Source organism: Pelobates fuscus, chromosome 5 (assembly GCF_036172605.1).
Source record: "Pelobates fuscus isolate aPelFus1 chromosome 5, aPelFus1.pri, whole genome shotgun sequence".
In the NCBI taxonomy this organism is placed as follows: Eukaryota; Metazoa; Chordata; class Amphibia; order Anura; family Pelobatidae; genus Pelobates; species Pelobates fuscus.
In genome coordinates, this window is record NC_086321.1 from 45601449 (window position 1) to 45621957 (window position 20509).

Here is a 20509-nt window from a genome sequence, read left to right on the forward strand (position 1 = left end):
ATTTGAAGGATGCGTACCCGATGGTTTCTGTGGCCGTCACCTCTCAGTTCCTCCTCTGGTTTCAGTGAAAGGTTTGGCAGTGGCGCTTTACATGTCTTCCTTTTGACCCTTCATTGGCCTCTTGGTGCTTCACCAAGTTTTTGAGGCCGGTGGTGCCTGGGTACATAATTGTGGGGTCCAACTATTTTTTTTATCTGGACAATCTTCTCGTCATGATTGCTTCATCTCCTTTGGGAATGGATCTCCTCTCAATCCTCAGGCTCCTGATAAATAGGGAGACATCTTCCATGATTCCGTCCATGAAGATAGAATTTTTAGTTTTCCTTGAGGACTCAGAAGCAGAATCTCTCGGGCTCCCCTAACTCAAGATTTTGACTATTGGCAAGGAGTTGGACAGGGCTCTACTTTGGCTATCTACTATTGATCTCATTTTTCCTGCTCCCTTGCATTATTGGATATAGACATGGTGTTTCTGGAACAATCTTAGTTGGTGGATCCACAACTTGCACTTCTGGCATGGACTAGAGTTTATTATAGAGTCATATTCCAGTCTCTATGGTTGTTGTGCCCATTGCAAAGGTCTTTTGACTGAACATCAACTGTCTGGAACTGCTGTCAATTTCCTTTGTGGTGCTGAGTTTTTTTCCAGGTATTGTGCAGACACATGCATTAATCTTCACATTGACAAAGTTACAGTTTGGACTGTCAGTAGTTTTTGTATGTGGCCTCTGTGAATGTGTTCGCTGTCAAAGAAAGAGGAAGTTCTGGGGGTGGTGTTGGTCTTATAAAGCGTGCTGTGTCAGGATTGGTTGAGGTATCCCTGTATGATTTTTTTCTGTGTGTATTATTTCTTTGCTGCTATTATGGTTCACTAAAGAATGGGTTAAGCAATACTCGCATCATTATCTTTTATAAAATCAATACTTTCCATCATGAAATAGTAAAATCATGCAATTTGTGATAAACGCTTACCTTTTCCATTGAGATTTTGAATGTTTTATTAAATGGTGTTCTTTCAAGAGGAATAACAGCCTCCCTATAAATGTGAACTATATTTATATTTTATTTGTGTATTTTTCATTTGCCAACAGTTGAAACGACATGAAATCAACATTGAGACAGTTAGTGTAATGATAGACTGTTCACAATGCTTCATTTAACTGAGAGATCAGTGTGAGTTACACTTTTAAGGTATGGTGTTGTGCTATGTATAAAGATTGTGGCATGAAACATTTGTCTGAAAGATACAGGTACTTGTATCCTTCCATAATGTATGATCACTTAAAGGTCTGGGTGCCAGGTCCATCTAAGGTTAACCCTTTCTGCAGTAAACATAGCAGTTTTCAGAGAAACTGCTATGTTTACATTAGGGTTAATCTCATTGACAGCCGCTAGAGGCGCTTCCGCGCTTCTCACTGTGATTTTCACAGTGAGAAGACGCCAGCGTCCATAGGAAAGCATTGAGAATGCTTTCCTATGGACTGACTGAATGCTCGCGCATGCGCATTCAGCCGATGACGTCGGAAGGAGGAGGAGAGTCCCCAGCGCCGAGGGAGCCCGGCACTGGAGAAAGGTAAGATTTAACCCCTTCCTCCCCGTAGAGCACAGCAGGAGGGAGGCCATGAAGGTGGGGGGACATAATAACACTATAGTGCCAGGAAAACAAGTTTGTTTTCCTGGCACTATAGTGGTCCTTTAAGGACAATATTTTGTAACTTCTGAACGTGCATCCAAATTGTAAAATTTAGAAACAAGATTCACATTTCTACCAAGGTATTGGAATCCAGATTCCCCTGACTGCACTCATTTGATTTAGTGTAATTTGATATCTCAATGCAAAAGTTTGACATTTCTACATTTATCAACAAATGAATTGAATCTGAATTGATTGCTCTCAAAGATATTTGCAGTGAGACGTAGTCACTGAAGGGATTCTATAGTGCTAGAAATACAAAGTTGTATTCCTAACACTGTAGTGCCCTCTGGTCTCCCCCACATTTGTTCCCTCCCTGCCCTCCGCACCACACAATGGCACGTAAAGTGCTAAAAAAAAAACGTATGTACGCACCTATCTCCATTGCTGATCTTCCTCAATGCTGGATCAGCCCTCAGTCTCCTCCGACATCATCCATCGGGGGAGACTAAATGCGCATGCGATGCTAGTGCCGAGAGCGCATTAGGCCCTCACCATAGGAAATCATTGACTCAATGCTTTCTTATAGGGATTTCACTCATGCAAAGCGTGAAGACATCCAGCATCATTTACGGGATCTAGATTCCAGTAAACTCCCAGAATGGCCGCTGGCGGCTGTCTTGGTTCTCAATTCTTAGTTCTCAAAAACTGCAATGATTTACATTCCAGGACTAAGCGGGACTAAGACACTGCACCCAGACCACTTCAATGAGCTGAAGTGGTCTGTGTACCTACAGTGTCCCTTTAAACCACATTTTTTGAAATAAAACTAGCTTTATTACTAACATCCACAAACAAAACCTATACAAAGGATGGTGGGATGGTCAAACATACTTTCTTTTTAAATGAACTAGGGGAGTCTCCTACACCCCTCGACTGTGGATTATAGACACTGACATCGGGTGCTCAGGATCAGTATTGCCAGTGTATACCTGAAACGTACCATCCTGGGACATCTTACGGACCAGCCAATACTCTAATATATAAACTTGGATTTAGAGCCTGAAGGAAGAAGCCATTTAATACCTGACCTGTACATATATTAACAGTATTATGCTTATTAATTAGTTACACTTGTCTTCCAGACATTATTTACTGTCAAGGCGTTCAGAGTGTTTGTGTTTAATTATACGTCTACAGATAATTAAATAACAAGCATGTATGTACGTAGTGGGGAATCGCGATGCAGCCTAGAACAAAATCTAACCCCATTAAACCCCCCAATAACGACAGACCACTTAGTATGGATGAAACAGGCCACAGCATTTATTATCACAACTAAATTACTGCATAACACATCCATAGCTTTATTTATTAAATCTCTTCTTTTCTGTAACCAAAACATTAGACATAAATAAGCATAAATTAACATATATACATATATAACTCCACCCATAGTGTTATACAGTGACCCAACCGTCCTTGCCAATAAAAACATGGAGTGGTTCCTAATCACCACTCCCTCTCACCTCCCCCCTCGTCATAAAAAATCCTTCCAATGCCTGCCATCAGCCGACCTTATCCACGCTCGATGGGCACGAGACCTCAGGCAACCTAAAGTTAAACCTTTAGAGCAGGGGAGGTTTGAGACCTTAAAAAACTTGTTCATCTCATTCCATCTACTTAAACGTAACCTCAAACTCAATTGGCAAGGACATACCCCCGCCACAACCCCGCTGTTTTACGCCTAAAATCAGCGGGGGACCCCACCACAACCAGCCATGGCCTGTTCCACCACTTCACGCAGCGCTAGAGTAACAGAGGTCAAGTCCGACCTCCAGCAAGCGCACCCTTCCCTCGAGATAACTAGGCCACCTCCGGCCAAACCCAAAAGGCGAACTGGAAATCTAAAAAAAAGAATTTTTTCATTTTTTATTTTATTTATTCATTTATTTTTTATTATTATATTCATGGCCACGACAAACCCAGAAACACATCCAGTCAATGACCGACCGCAGCGCACCAGGGCACTCACCTGCGGGGCGCACTGCCAAAAGGAAAGGGCGATAGCCCCCCGAGAACCTTGGGGAAGAAACATAATGCGGAACATGTCCATATTGACAAAACCCCTGGTACCCCATGAGGCGGAACAGCTGACCTCGTATGAGGAGGAGCCACACCCCCCTCACGTATCCGGTGCCAGACCACCGAACCTCCGCTCCCAAAGGCGGAAGATCCAACCACCCGCCCTCGCCTCCTGGCCCAAATTCACACGAACATCCCGTCCGGGGTGGAGGGGGGACCGTACCGCGGAGATAAATCCAGTCAGAGACCAGCAAGGCGAACCCAAGGAAACCACCACCCTGACTCCCCCATTCGAGCCCTCTGAACCATTGGCACGCCCAGCCTGGCGGCGTCCGTAGCCGCCCCCAACCAAAATAAATGCCCCTTGAATTCCCCACCATCCTTATCCAGGAAATCGAGCCCCCAAGAGGAACACCACGACTAAATGGACGCGGGGGTGAAAAACCCAATCTCCTAGAACCAAACAGGGTGAGAAGGCTGAATAATCCAGGGGACTGAACAGCATTCCCAATGAAAAACAGGCAAAGGACGGAACCCTGCACTGCCCCCGATCGAACGGTATAACTCGGACTATCCTGGAACCCATTACAGCACGGAAGGAGCCCAACCATAACTCCGTGCATTCCCTCTACCTCAGGAGGATGCAGAAACTCAACCCCGCAACATCTAAGAATTCCACCCACTTGCTGGCGACCGTAACATGAACGGGAAGCCGACCCCAGCCAATCGCAGAAATCGCCCCAACACCCGTAACCAAACGTGTAGATGAGCAGTCCCATCCCGGAACCCACAAAGAAACATTCTCATACGTCCCAATCACTCCCACCTTACTGGAGCGGGCCACCACGCCGCCGCAGAGATCAACCCACAGACCAGTCTCATCAGACCGGTGGACCAAGCGACCACCCCTCCACCGCCTTGTAAATCGACACCGCGCCCTATAATGAACAAGGCAGAGCATCGGCTAACACAATGGTAATAACCGGCAAAAAACCCCGGACCAGCCGCCCCTAGCCCAAGCCACTCCGAGCCAGGAGCCGCAACCAGAGTACCAGAGCACCACCGGGGAAGTGGTTACCGACACACGATAAAGACAGCCAGCACCCCCCCATGATGGTCCCCAAGGAAAAAACCTACCCACTCGTTCATGAGCCGGGTACCCCATGCCTGCCATGCTACCAGAAAGGGGGACCTCCAAGAACACCAGAGTCCGCCAGAGCCAGCGTATTGGGCAAGAGGCAGCACAACACGGAGAGCCCAAATGGCCCAAAACCCCAAAAACCTGCTGCGGCGGCAAAACAGTTGGAAGCCAGCGGACAGGACACAGGGGGCCAGATTGCACAAGCCAGCGTTAAAGGAGGCCCAGCAAGAACCCCATCCAGTCCCAAGGGCAACCCCAATAGGCAATGCCCAGCGTACCCAGGAGAGCCCACGGGTAGCGCAGCCGAAACCCACAACGCCCCTCCAAACCACCGACGCCTCCTGCCTGACGCCCCAAACCGCAGCCAGGGGGACCGACGTCCCCTTAGTGGAATTGAACCCACTAACCAGGAGACAAGAGCACACCCTGACCCACGGAACTCCAAAACACTATACCAAGAAAAACACTGCAGCAGCAGAGTGCGCACATGCGACACTGACGGCCCCACACATAAGCCACACCGGGAGCAACTTACATGGAGGCATATAGCCAACTAACCTGACCGTCAGAAACACAGCCCGGAAACAAACTTGACGGGCGTACCGGCAGCAGCCGGAAGACCGAGTCCACCGCCGCCTTCGGCAGCAAGGCCCCAGGGAGGATACGACAATCGAGTAAATAAGGAATCAGGGGATATCAACCCCGCTCCTCCATGGGCACCACATCCCAAAGGGGGGACCCGCAGAGCGGACTCCAGGGGCACCTTAAACGATTGGGAAGTAAGCTAGTCTAGCGTTCTTGGTAAAGTGGACCCACACCACCCAAAGGGGCTCTCGCATGGACTAAGGGTCCAGCTCCGAGAGCACCCACGTCCCCCTCCCGACAGATTGCAGAGAGGACGAAAAAAAAAACAAAAAAAAAACCACAGGCCGAAGCCCACCCGGCCCCAGGCCAAGAAGGGTTGCACCGCCAACGAAAGTGCAAAATGTACCTCCACCAACCCAGCTCCTCCTAGGGACTACATGCGTCCCGAAAGTGTCCTGACCGCAGAACCACGCAGCGCAGTCTCGGGGAGCCCTCTCCCCGACCATGCTATCCAGAGCACAGGGTGCATTCGAATATGCACCCTGGGGTGTAACCGACCACACCCCTAATGTCCCTCTTAGCCAAGGGACCCCCGTGGCAGGATGGAACACACTCGTAAAAAAGCCCCTTCCCCCATATGCTCCCTAGTAGTGCGCGCAAGCCAAGCGGGCCATATTAGCTCAGCAACACCCAGCGTCATGCGAACCCGGGAGGCACCGCCGGCGCTATCCGCTGCGCCAGACGCTGCAGGAATGTGTACCTAAACGAATGAGACATACAGAAAACGAAGGGGGGAAAGCGCTGTCCTTGTACCCAGACATTCTCCGTTCATATATATATATTTCTGTTTGGTAATTAATGTCTTTTTTTTTTTTTTTTTGGTTGTCTGTTTTTTTTTTTTTATTTTTTTTATTTATTTATTTATTTATTTTTATTTTTGCTTGATTATCCACCACCGTGTACTTGACAGTTAAATCACGGTTGTATGTTCTGTTATATGGCTGTCGTTTAACTCATTCCATGCGGTAATGGACACAATTCATTTTTTGTACTGCAAATTACTTATTATTTCTGATTTTTTTTTTTTTTATTATTATTATTATGTATTTATTTGTATTTAATTTATTTTATTTTATTTTTTTATTTACCGTGCTAGGAGGACTAGACTGAACAAAGAAGGAACAACGCATGCACGCAAAGCGCCAAAAGAGGGGGGAAAAGTACTCACCAGACGCAGAAGGACAAGGCAAAGAAACAGCAGCACCAGCAACCTGTTGCGGTCACCGGCCCGCCGAGCCTCACGGTCGTGCCCGACCGGCACGACCGCTCCGACTACACGAGCTTACCTGCTCGTCGGCGAGCCGGGAACCGCGCGTGTAGTTCTTCCGGGCATCACGCCCGAATCCAATATGGCGCCGACCACGTGGTCGCGTCTATGGATAGCCCCGCCCCCGAGAATTATACTAACGTGTGCGTGACGTCACGACGTCAACGCACACGCACGTTCTGGGGTCAGAGGTCGCCCTCTGACCAATCATAGCTTAGAGAGGGGTATTTAAACCCCTAATTCACCCTAGTACTTTGCCATGTCGTGGTTTCAGTTTCCTGGTTTCCTGAAAGTGCTAGTTTCGTGTTTCTGATTTCCTGGTATCCTGATCCTTGGCGTTTCCCTGGTTATTCTGATCTCTGGTTTCCCTGACTTGGCTTGTCTTATCGGTATTGAGTATTTTCTGGCTTCCTTGACCTCGGCTTTCCCTTTGACCATTTTCTGTCTCTAGCGTATTAGTCCGGCCATTCTAAGGTCCGGTTTACGCTCTGTCCTGTTATTTTTCCTTTTCTGACTTATGTATATGTTTACATAGATTCTGCGTGCTGGACCACATTACTAGTCGTGACATTACGACATGGCCATGGATCCTGCAGAACTATGCAAACATATGATCGCCTGTGAAAATAGGGTGGAGGATATGGACCACAGGTTAGACCAATTTGCTCAGGCATTTCAGACCTTGCTCCAAAGGACTGCCTATTTAGAGGTTCCTCCTGTACCACCTGTGGTTCCGCCACCTGTAGTGGTTTCCGTACCACATAAACCACCGTCCATAACTTTGTCACCGCCCCCTCGTTATGGAGGTGATTCTAAGGAGTTTAGAGGTTTTTTTTAAACCAAATAGAATACCACTTTGAGGCCTCCCCAGGTTCATTCCCAACAGATAGATCTAAAATAGGCTATCTGATGAACCAATTAACTGGAAAAGCCTTGACTTGGGCTAACCCCTTATGGGAAAGTGGTGACGCAATAGCCCGTGATTACAGTACCTTTCTTACGGCCTTTAAGGCTACATTTGAACCTAAAGGCAGGGAGAAGAATGCTGCCAAAGCCCTTATGAGAATCAGGCAAGGCAATCGTTCTGTAGCCGATTATGCAATAGAGTTCAGGACATTAGCGTCTGAGGTTGATTGGACCAATAGCGGTCTGGTGGCTGCTTTCTCTGAAGGTTTAGCTGAGAATATACAAGATGAAACTGCAGCTAGAGACCTTCCGGTTAGTCTTAATGAGTTTATTGCCTACATGATAAATATTGATAACCGGCTCAGAGAGAGAGAGAAAAACAAACAACGTAACAGACGTTCTAATTTGTCCATAGCTCCTCGTTTCTCTAACCCAGTGGTGAGTAGCCAAACGCCTCTTCCAGAACCTGAACCCATGCAATTGGGTAGTGCTAAACTCACTGAGGCAGAGAGACAACACAGACGTAACGAGGGGTTATGTATGTATTGTGGCAAGAAGGGACATCTAAGATCGTCATGCCCGGTTCGGCCGGAAAACTTGCACACCTAAGGCACGTACGGGGACCGACCTTAGGTGTGATGTATATGTCCCCTAAATTGACTAAGAACCGTTTCCTGGTCAAAGTAACCTTATCTTTCGAGAACACTACTGTTCAGTGTGAGGCTATGATTGACTCTGGGGCAGCGGAGAATTTCCTAGACAAAGAGTTCTCTGCTAAACATGTCCTGCCCTTAAGACATAAAGAGAAACCTATAGCAGTCGAGGCCATTGATGGAAGGCCTCTTACCCAGCCTTTCATCACACACGAAACTCTGCCAATCACTGTTTCAGTGGGTATTCTCCACTCTGAAGAAATGACCTTTCAAATCATATCTTCACCTACAGTTCCGATAATACTCGGTTTCCCTTGGCTCCTGAAACACAATCCACGTTTGGATTGGATTGAAGGAGAGATTGTGAGTTGGGGTGAGAGATGCAAAGGTGTTTGCTTTAAGCAAATCCCACAACCTATTGGCACCATTAATGTTCCTGTTACACCTCCCTTGACCACACAAATTCCACAGCAGTATATGGATTTGAAAGAGGTATTTAACAAGGTCCAGTCAGAAGGGTTACCTCCTCATAGACCTTATGACTGTACTATTAACTTATTACCAGGGACTATGCCTCCCAAGGGAGGAGTCTATGCCTTGTCCCCCCAGGAAAATCTTTGTTTGGAGGAATATATTAAGGATGCTCTCAGAAAGGGTCATATTCGTAGGTCCTCCTCACCAGCCGGGGCTGGATTCTTCTTTGTCTCTAAAAAAGAAGGAGACCTACGCCCTTGTATTGATTATAGGGGTTTGAATAGGATTACCATAAAAAATGCCTACCCTATTCCCCTTATATCAGAGCTATTCGACAGATTAAAGGGAGCTCGAGTCTTTACCAAGCTCGATCTCCGAAGTGCCTACAATCTAGTCAGAATTAAGGACGGTCACGAATGGAAGACCGCATTTAACACCAGAATGGGACATTACGAATACCTGGTTATGCCGTTCGGATTATGTAACGCTCCAGCGGTATTCCAGGATTTTATCAACGATGTCCTAAGAGAGTACCTTCACATGTTCGTTCTAGTGTATTTGGACGACATTCTCATCTATTCCCCAGACCTAGAGACACATCACGAACATGTGAGAATTGTACTGAAAACCCTGTTACAGAACGGCCTTTACTGTAAACTGGAGAAATGCCAGTTTGACCAAACGGAGATACAATTCCTTGGATACGTTATATCTCCGTCTGGTTTCCAGATGGATCCTCGTAAACTGGAGGCAGTCTTACAGTGGCCATTACCCAAGGGCCTTAAAGCTACTCAACGCTTTATAGGTTTTGCGAATTACTACCGCAAATTCATAAGGGGATTTTCCTCCGTGATTTCCCCTATAACCAATTTAACAAAAAAAGGAGCAAATTGTATATCTTGGCCCAAAGAAGCAAGAGAGGCATTTGAACGATTAAAATCTTTATTTTCCTCAGCACCTGTCCTGACCCATCCTGATCCATCCAAACAATTTATCCTAGAGGTGGATGCATCAGAGACAGGAGTTGGAGCCATTCTGTCTCAAAGAGAGAGTCCTGATACGCCTTTACATCCCTGTGGATTTTACTCTCGCAAACTCACACCTGCAGAGAGGAATTACGACATAGGGAATAGGGAACTTTTGGCCATTGTACTTGCCCTTAAGGAATGGAGGCATCTCTTGGAAGGTTCCAAAGAGCCACTTTTGATCTTTACTGATCATAAGAATTTGGCTTATATTGGGGACGCTAAGAGACTGTCCTCTCGTCAGGCTAGGTGGTCATTGTTCCTCTCCCGATTCAATTTCGTAATTACATACAGACCTGGTACTAAAAACACCAAGGCAGATGCACTTTCTCGGCAATTTGAGACAGATGAAGTTCCGGAACAGGTGATATATCCTATTGTACCTCCTGAATGCCTCATTGCCACTACAGTTTCCGAAGTGTCTTCTCCACTCTTCTGTGCCATAATAGCAGATCAAACTCAGGCACCTGTGGGAAAACCTCCGGACAAACTGTATGTGTCACCTCAGTTTCAAAAGAAGGTACTAGATTTGTTCCATGACAGCCTCACAGCGGGCCATCCTGGAGTCCATAAAACTCTCTCTGCCATCTCCAGAAGATTTTGGTGGCCTGCTCTTAGAAACGATGTCAAAGATTATGTTGGGGCATGTCAAATATGTGCTGTTTCTAAAGTTCCTCCCAGGTCACCTCCTGGACTATTACAACCACTGCCCATACCTAGTGCTCCATGGACCCACTTGGCCATGGATTTCATTGTGGATCTACCCAGTTCAAACGGGTTTAATACAGTCCTTATGGTCATTGATAGATTCACGAAGATGGCACATTTCGTCCCACTTAAAAAATTACCATCTGCTCAAGATCTAGTTCAAATATTCTTGAGAGAGATCTTTCGGTTGCACGGTGTACCCAAAAGCATAGTATCTGACAGAGGTACCCAGTTTGTTTCTAGGTTTTGGCGTTCCTTTTGCAAACAATTGGGCGTCGAACTCTCCTTTTCGTCAGCATATCACCCTCAAACAAATGGAGCAGCAGAGAGGGCGAATCAGTCTTTAGAAGCCTATTTACGTTGCTTTATAAATGCCAATCAATCTAACTGGTACGAGCTCTTACCCATGGCTGAGTTCGCCAGAAACAACGCCACTCATGAATCTTCTAATCACAGTCCATTCTTTGTTAATCAGGGTTATCACCCCACTGTTATTCCTTCTGCATTCTCAGACACAGAAATCCCCGCTTTGAACACCCGTTTAGATTCGATTCATGATACTTGGGATTCCGTCCATTCAGCTCTGCAAAAAGCCTCATTACGAGCGAAGGTCCAAGCTGACAAGAAACGGGGCGCTAATCCTGTCTATGTTCCAGGTGACAGGGTGTGGCTCTCCACAAGACATATCAAGCTTAAGGTCCCGTCCATGAAATTTGCCCCTCGGTACATTGGTCCCTTTCGAGTTACCCAACGTATTAATCCAGTGACCTATACTTTGGCACTACCGGCTCATATGAGAATAGCGAATACTTTCCATGTGTCTCTGCTCAAGCCCCTTACTTGCAATCGCTTCACAAGGGTATCCACTCCTCCTCCGCCCTTGGTAGTGGGTGATCAAGAGGAATACGAAGTCCGTTCTATCATGGACTCCAAATTATCCAGAGGTGTCTTGTCCTATCTCGTTGACTGGAAGGGTTATGGTCCCGAGGAACGTTGTTGGGTTCCTGCTGACCGGGTCCATGCGCCCCGTCTTATCCGGTCATTTCACAACCGCTTTCCTCTTAAGCCGGGTCCTTCCCGCTCGGTGCGCGGTCTTCGAGTGGGGGGTACTGTTGCGGTCACCGGCCCGCCGAGCCTCACGGTCGTGCCCGACTGGCACGACCGCTCCGACTACACGAGCTTACCTGCTCGTCGGCGAGCCGGGAACCGCGCGTGTAGTTCTTCCGGGCATCACGCCCGAATCCAATATGGCGCCGACCACGTGGTCGCGTCTATGGATAGCCCCGCCCCCGAGAATTATACTAACGTGTGCGTGACGTCACGACGTCAACGCACACGCACGTTCTGGGGTCAGAGGTCGCCCTCTGACCAATCATAGCTTAGAGAGGGGTATTTAAACCCCTAATTCACCCTAGTACTTTGCCATGTCGTGGTTTCAGTTTCCTGGTTTCCTGAAAGTGCTAGTTTCGTGTTTCTGATTTCCTGGTATCCTGATCCTTGGCGTTTCCCTGGTTATTCTGATCTCTGGTTTCCCTGACTTGGCTTGTCTTATCGGTATTGAGTATTTTCTGGCTTCCTTGACCTCGGCTTTCCCTTTGACCATTCTCTGTCTCTAGCGTATTAGTCCGGCCATTCTAAGGTCCGGTTTACGCTCTGTCCTGTTATTTTTCCTTTTCTGACTTATGTATATGTTTACATAGATTCTGCGTGCTGGACCACATTACTAGTCGTGACACAACCATAGAAGACAACAGCTGTGATCCAGACGCCACCTGCTGGACGGTCCACGAACTGCAGCAGAGTCCAGAGGAGAGAGCAGTGGAGAAGAGGAGAGCCCACGCCCAAGAGGAGATGGCCGAGGTAAGTGACCTGCAGGGTGGGGGGGGAGAGGGGCCCAGGCTAGATAGAGGGGGGGAGGGGGACCAGGCTAGCTAGAGGGGGGGGAGGGGGACCAGGCTAGATAGAGGGGGGGGACCAGGCTAGATAGGGGGGGGAAAGAACATAGAGGGGTAGACAGAAAGGGAATGTAGACCCAGGGGAGGGGAAAAGAAAACATAGGAGAGGGAAAAAGGAGGGGAGAGGGCAGGCCCACTAGAAGAAGGAGGGGGGAAGGAGGTAGAAAAAGGGGGGAGAAGAGAGGGGACTCGGGGGCCCAAAAAGGGGGAAACCGGGACCCCTGGCAGAAGAAAAAAGGGGGAGACAGCCCTGGGAGCCTTCCTCACCGGCAGAGGAGGCTCCCGACGGGCAAAGAGACCCCCCAATCCCATACGGCGGTACTAAGGTACCCCGCGCGGCCCGCGGGGGCCTACTCACCGCCCCAACCCCCCGCCGGCCGCGGGGGGACCTGGACTGATGCCTGGACTGGGGCCGCCCGCCGCCCGCAGAGATGAATCCGCCGCCCACCGCCCCTGGCCCGCAATCCAGCGCTGGCGGCCGGGGTGGATGGTGTGGTAGGGGGCCCAAGTGTGTGCCGCGCGGCAGACCCTCCAGGTGGCCGGGCGGCAGTAGCAGGCCGCATCCCCGGCCTTGACTTGTGTGCACGGCCGCGCGGGGGTAGGAGGCCGCATCCCCGGCCTGGGAGTGCTAGGCCGGGCGGCAAAGGAGGCTGCAGGCCGCGCGGCAGTGGCAGGCCTCGTGGCAGAAGGCCGTGCCACGCGCGCGGCCGCAGAAAGCCTCAAATCCAGGCCCCTGTTGGTAGGCAGCGTGTCTGGAGCCCCCAGACATGCGGTCCTGTGGATGCCTCGGGCCCGGGCTCCACCTCATCAACCGGGCCTGAGGAGAGGGATCAGGGGAGAGCCTGGCAGGCGGGTGGGAACGCCTGCCAGTGCTGGTGCGGCCCCCAGGGGCAGGGACCGCATGGGAGGCAGCAGGGGAGACCACAGGGGGTGCTCCAAGGGGAGGTAGGCCGCGGGGGGGGCCCACACCGGTAGCCATACCTCATTAATGCTTGCCAATTGTTCCCACAGGTGCCGGCCACCATCCACGCTGCAGCAGCCCTGAGGGAAGCTAGAAGCCTCAACCATCAAGATGTGTCAATCTGCAGGCCCAGGCAAACAGGAGCAGGAGACAGGAAGCTGTTTGCTGGCCCGAATCCCAAGTGGCACTGAGGTAAGACCTCCCCCACACTGTCTTACACAGAACATAATCACACCCACAGATTCTTCCCAACCAATCCCATGCATCTATCCCCACACTCCTACATGTGCCCTTGTCCGCTTAGCTGCGCTATCTCCCCAGGGCCTAGCCTTTGATTGAATTTCCTTGTACAGGTAATACATATTATTATCAGCAGCACGTAAACAGCACTAATTAACTCTGCAGTGTTTTACAATTATAGAAATAAGATATTTAGTGGTGAAGAAGACTCTGCTCAAACAAGTTTAAAATCTATGAGGATTAGAGATCGGCACATATATATTGTTAGTTGTCTTGCCCAAGAACACCGGTGAGGTGGTCTGACCAGGATTCAAATCCGGATTTCCCAGGTCTAGTAACGTTACCACCGCTCTGAGCAGCAAATAATATACATGTCAGCTGACATTAAAGGATCACCGTAGTGTCATGAAAACAAACTTGTTTTCCTGACACTATAGCATCCTTAGGACCCCCCCACCCTTAGGGCCCCGCTCCCGTGGGCTGAAGAGGTTAAAACCCCTTCAGTTACCTTAATCCAGCGCCGGGCTCCCTCGGCGCTGGTGACCTCTCCTCCCCCGCCGACGTCATCTCCCGAGTTGAGCGCATTCAAAAAGTCCAAAAGAAAGCATTTAGCATCCAGCATCGCAGAAGCGCCTCTAGCGCCTGTCAGGAAGACAGCCACTAGAGGCTGGATTAAGCCTGCTATGTAAACATAGCAGTATCTCTGTAACTGCTATGTTTACATCTGAAGGGTTAAAACCTGGGGGACCTGGCACCCAGACCAATTTATTGGTCTGGGTGACTATAGTGTCCCTTTAATGATAAAAAAAAACATTTGATGCCACAAACTGTATTCATGTAAACAGCAAGTCAATAAAAAAAGAAAACACAAACAGATACTAGCACCAACTCAAGATTTTAACGGGTGAATGAAATCTTTGCAGAAATATGCATGGCATTCAAGAACAATATAGATGACTGTACGGTATAGCTGACCTGTAAAAAGGGTTAATAGAGGAGGATGTGGTAGTAATTCCTTAATGCACTATTAGTAAAGATATTACAGAAGCTTTCATAAACACGTGGAAGTGGTAGATCTGAGTCAGTGGTTTGACTGAGTGTATGACAGAGTGCTGTAATAACAATACACTCAGGAATGTGTCTTGTTAAAATAAATGTGTTCAGAAATCAGTCTTTATAATAGTGTAAATAAGATACATTGTGCGTGTTCTAAATTACATTTAGAGCTGCATAAATTGTTTTTAGTAAGTCACCTAAAATTTCTCAGAAGAGCCCAGCCCCTGGCCCAAACCCTGGCCAACACCTAAAGTAAAAATGTCCCTCTTTGTCCATTTGTAATGCTGGCAGGTGTGGATGTGTGGAATTAATTGTGATTTGTACCTCTTTGTGTGATTATCCTAGTGCTCTAACTGTTATTCTATTTTAGCAGTCACTGTTTAGAATATTGCTTTGTACTATTGCAAGGGCAAGCACAGTATTCAGAACTGCCTCCACTACACCCGGGCTTCACCTAAAGGCTAAGATGGTCAGCTCACCCTCTCGGCCAATGAGAGTGGTCCTAGATCATCCTTGCTCAGCTCAGTGAAGACATCTGGCTTCTCATGCTGAACATATATATATATGGCGGAACTAATGTAGAAAGTTAGATTCACATCAGTCGTACAACTCACATGATGCTATTCCAGCTGGTGAGCTACAATGTGCCCATCCTTGCAGGGATTTATTTGTGAGTAGTGTTTGTGTTTGAATGCAAGCATGTTTTTGTATATAGAGTATGTGTGCGCATGTAGAGGTTAATTTGTATGTACAGGTGCCATTGGAACGCACTGGTGGGCTTGTGTGTTGTGTTTGCGTTTGAATGCAGGGTATGTTTTATATGTAATGCAGGTGTGCATTTGTGTGTAATGTTGGTATGTGAATTTGAAGGGTGTTTTATATAATTTTGGCGTTTTACTACAGGGGGTATTTTATGTAATATTTGTGTTTGCAAAGGTGTGTTTGCATGTTGTGCAAACGGCCACACACATACATACACGGCCACATACATACATATGTACACAACTAAACATACACATTTACACACACAGATGCACACATATGAACACTGACACATACACACACACATTCAGATACAAACTGACACTTACACAGATACATACACCATGAAACATACAAATACACTGACACATACAAACACCCTGACACACAGATGTACAAACTGACAGATACAAACACATACACTGACACATACACACACCCAGACACACAAATGCACATCTTGACAAACTCAAACAAACTGACACATACAAACACCCTGCCACATACAACACCCTGACATGCAGATACACACACTAGTCTGCGGTGTTACTGATATATATATATATGTACACACAAGATCCAAAGGACTCACTCATTCACTAAACTGCAATTTCAAGGCTCATAGAATGCAGTGCACGGTTAAGTAGGGCCCTGGAAGGAGGCACATGTGACAGGGAGAGGTGCAAACCTGGGGAGTTGGCCTGGACTGTCAAATATATATAATATAGTATACATATATATTTAATTATTATTATAAAATTAATATTAAATGCAGTATTGACAAATATTTTTACTTTTTTTTATTTTAACATTTATGGAGTATTCTGTTTCCTAATTTATTTAAATGGTTTAAAATGTTTAGATAGGCGCCGCCGCGCCCCGCTCCCATGCCCGCGGGCGGAGACCAGGAGCCAGCTCACGCTTCCCACCAGGAGCGGAGGGGACAGGAGACCCCCCAGGCTACACGGCCAGCGCAGGTACAGCAGCCTGACTCCCCTGAAGATGCAGCACCAGCCACTAAGGGGGACCTCAAACTCCTGCTTGCTGACATCCACAAGCTTTTAGCAGCTGACACTGCCCTCCTCAAGACAGAGGTACAACTGGTTACAGATAGGGTAACTACTACAGAGCAAGAAGTAGGGGAGGTTAAAACACACCTGACAACACTGGATGAACAGGTTCTAACTATACAGCATCACCAAAAACTTATGGCACTTAAAATGGCGACCATAGAAGACAGACAAAGGAGAATGCACATCAAAATCAGGGGGAATTCCAAATGCAATCACTGCAGAAGAACTGCCTCATTACTTAAGGCGTCTTCTAGCCAGCATACTCCCCCACGCAGCTGCAAAGAAAATCGCCATAGACAGCATCTACCGGCTCCCGACCTACACTCATCTGAAAACACCGGCAGCACGAGACGTCATCTTAAGGTGCGTCACAGTTCAGGACAAGCTTCATAGTATGGCAGCGCTTAAAGACCGAACGCCACTGCCCTTCGAAGGCACAGAGCTAACCTTCTATCAGGACTTATTTAGGGCCACACTACTGTGGCGCAAATCATACGGTCCAACAGCAACACAGCTACGTGCCGCAGGCATAGCCTACAAGTGGGGAGCAGGAGGGTCTATGGAAGTCACCCGCGCAGGGACAACACACGTCCTCTCATCGCCTGAGGAAGCCTCCAAATTTTTGAAAACCCTCGGCTTGCAGCACCAGACCCCGACACACCAAGGAGAACGCATGGAACGCATGACCGCCTCTCCTGATACCCCGGGAACAAGTGAACTGGGGGCACTGGGCACATGAACACTAACCGGTTGATAAAACACAAGATTTAATTAAGATGGACTAATATTTCCCTCCATCCCCGTCCCAATGGAGGAAAAGCCTCCAATATCACGCTACTACCACTGTCTCATGTTTTATTATGTTTATTATGTTTTATTATGTTTATTATGCCTTTTATTTTAAGTTGCTATATCGTTACCTGTAGGACGGATTACTCCGCTGACGCTACTTGAGTTATACTACCACTAAGACTGGTTGCCTTAAAAACACCCAACTGGACACATAGTCCACACAAGCATAACCTCCCCCCCCCCCCCATGGTTAGGGGTTTCTTGTCCCCATGCCGAGGCAGAACGCACCACCACGACATTATCCAAAGCCCTAACACGCTAGAACCTATCATATTTCTTATACCACTGACAGAAGCTACTGTAGGGCCTGTAAACAACACCGACTGCCCAGCATGCAAGCCGCACCACAAACAGCTAGTCCCATAGTAGACTACAACGTATCACGCAGACTGCTTAACCGACTACTACACACAGCTAGACCAACTCCACTGTGACTAATCTTCACTGTTACCCATTCCTGTTACGCCTTATCTGAAAATGTGCTTTTAACCGTATGCCATGTTTTATCTCGTTTAACATTATATGTATACATATATATAAGCTTGTTACCACTGAAATGGCAGCAAAGTGCTTGTTTGAAAACCTACGCACAACAAAATAAAGAATTTAAAAAAAATAAAATGTTTAGATAAAATGCCATAAAATATATTCTTACTAAAATCGAACCTTTGTTAAGCTTTGTAAAGAGTATGCAAAGCTGAGATAACCATTTACAATTATCTCTTCATTCTAAATTTCTGTGCATTTTCCATGAATGTCAAATATTTGCCATGCTGTCACATATTAACTGAACTGTAAGTTCTTTGTTTTTCCTTGAACCATTCTATTTATGCAATCATTAGTGAAGCTGGCTGTGGTATTATTGAAATGTTTGAAGCATACGAAACATTCTAGATCAGAAAATATTTATTAGAAGAACCTAGCTGGAAAAACTGCCTTCCTGAATGCAACCAGGTGGACGACTCCGTACTGATTTTAAAAGATGGATCTCACATTCTTCTCCAATCTCTCCTGCACAACCCTCATGTAAAGGAAGACTCTCCGACCTCTAATGTCTATTTTAACTAGCAACGGCCTGAAATACAGATGGGGTTCTCCTCGCTACCTCACGTTTCATCACCAGGAAGCAGAATACAAAGTGTCAGATGCCTCAGAGATGGACGCTATCCTGGCTAAGCTAGGCCTCAACTCCCAGCCTGCAGTCACAACAGTCTGGGACCCTGCTAAAACAGTTCCTTTTGTTCCAGTGACCCATGGCGCAACGAACGCAGTGATTATGTGACTTTCTGTTGTTTCTTTCTGATGGCATTTGCCCTATGTATTGTGTTGCTTTCCCTGTTTTTTGTTTTTTTTTGTCTTTATAACACTTCTATCATCATGGCTCCTTACAAACACCAAGATCATCAGACCGGCCTAGAACGAGACCTGGATAGACCCGGCTATGCTAGCGCCATCGAATACAACAAGACCCCCATCTCCACTCATTCACTCTGGCTTTCTGCTGTAAACATAGCAGTTTCAGAGAAACTGCTATGTTTACTTTAGGGTTAATCCAGCCTCTAGTGGCTGTCTCATTGACAGCCGCTAGAGGCGCTTCCGCGCTTCTCACTGTGATTTTCACAGTGAGAAGACGCCAGCGTCCGTAGGAAAGCATTGAGAATGCTTTCCTATGAGACTGGCTGAGTGCGCGCGTGGCTCTTGCCGCGCATGCGCATTCAGCCGATGACGGAAGAAGAGGGAGGAGATTCTCCAGCACCGAGGGAACCCAGCGCTGGAGAAAGGTAAGTGTTTAACCCCTTCCTCTCCATCCAGCCCGGCGGGAGGGGGACCCTGAGGGTGGGGGCACCCTCAGGGCACTATATTGCCCTGAAAACGAGTATGTTTTCCTGGCACTATAGTGGTTCTTTAACGTGCATATCCCACTTCTCTGCAAATCACTTCCAGTTCCATAAAATTGTTTATCTCCTATATACAGCTCTCTGTAGGCCATTCCCCAGGTTTTTGTAAAGGATCATGGTCTGAGCTCTTATTGGACTAATCTAAGACATTGATATACCTCTTCTGAAGCCTTGATGAACTTATCTGTGTGTTTTGGGTCATTGTCATGTTGCAATGTGAACAGAATTTAGCAGGTTTTTGCCAAAATATAATAATATTTGGAGCTATTCAGAATTAATCTTTTGGTGTAATTTATATAGGGCTTAAATGTTAATTTTTTAAGAAATGATTTCTCTCTTGCCACTCTACTACATAGCCCAGACATGCATAGAATACAAAAGTTGGTGGTCACATGCAATGATTGACCGTGACAGCTTCCTGCATCATTTCTTACCTGGATGACGTTCATAAACACGGGCAGTACCTACATATCTATTCACCAAACTGGGAAACAAATTGTGAAAAAAGAAACGTCTAATTTAATTGGAACAGCTGTATCCCAGATGATTTTTGTTTTGTATATTTGCTTTAATTGGAACATTAGCTGAGTTGAAGAAGACTTCCAGGTCATTTTAGTCGTAAATTTGTCATTCCTGGCTAATCATGGCAGCATCACTTATGGGTAGCTCCTCCCTTAGCAGTCACAGGACAGGAATTAATTAGATTAATTAATTAGACTGATAGGTATAAAGAGTCCCTCCTCCCCTTACACCACAGTCTTTTTTCCTGTCCTTAGCAAGTTCTACAGGACTTTTAACTTTTTCTTTTATGGCCACCTTCCTGCGTTTGTCGTGGGTTCGTTCCAAATGAAGTTCAGCCTCTCTTCATTTGAAGGCCCCAGTAAAGCATTTCCACTCTGTTGGGACAGAAGGTGTTGGAGGAAGTCCCTTCTCACGAAAGATTCCAGGGGATGTATTCCACTGTGTTTTTGGCCCCAAAGCCCCAGGGAAAGTGGCGTCTCATCCTGAACCTAAAAGGAGTGAACGCCTTTCTAGACGTAAGGACATTCAAAATGGAATCCTTACAGACTATCCTAAAGTGCGTAAAACCAGGAGATTGGATGACCTCCATAGACTTAAAAGACGCCTACTACCAAATCCCTGTAAACAGCAACCACATGCAGTTCCTTCGATTC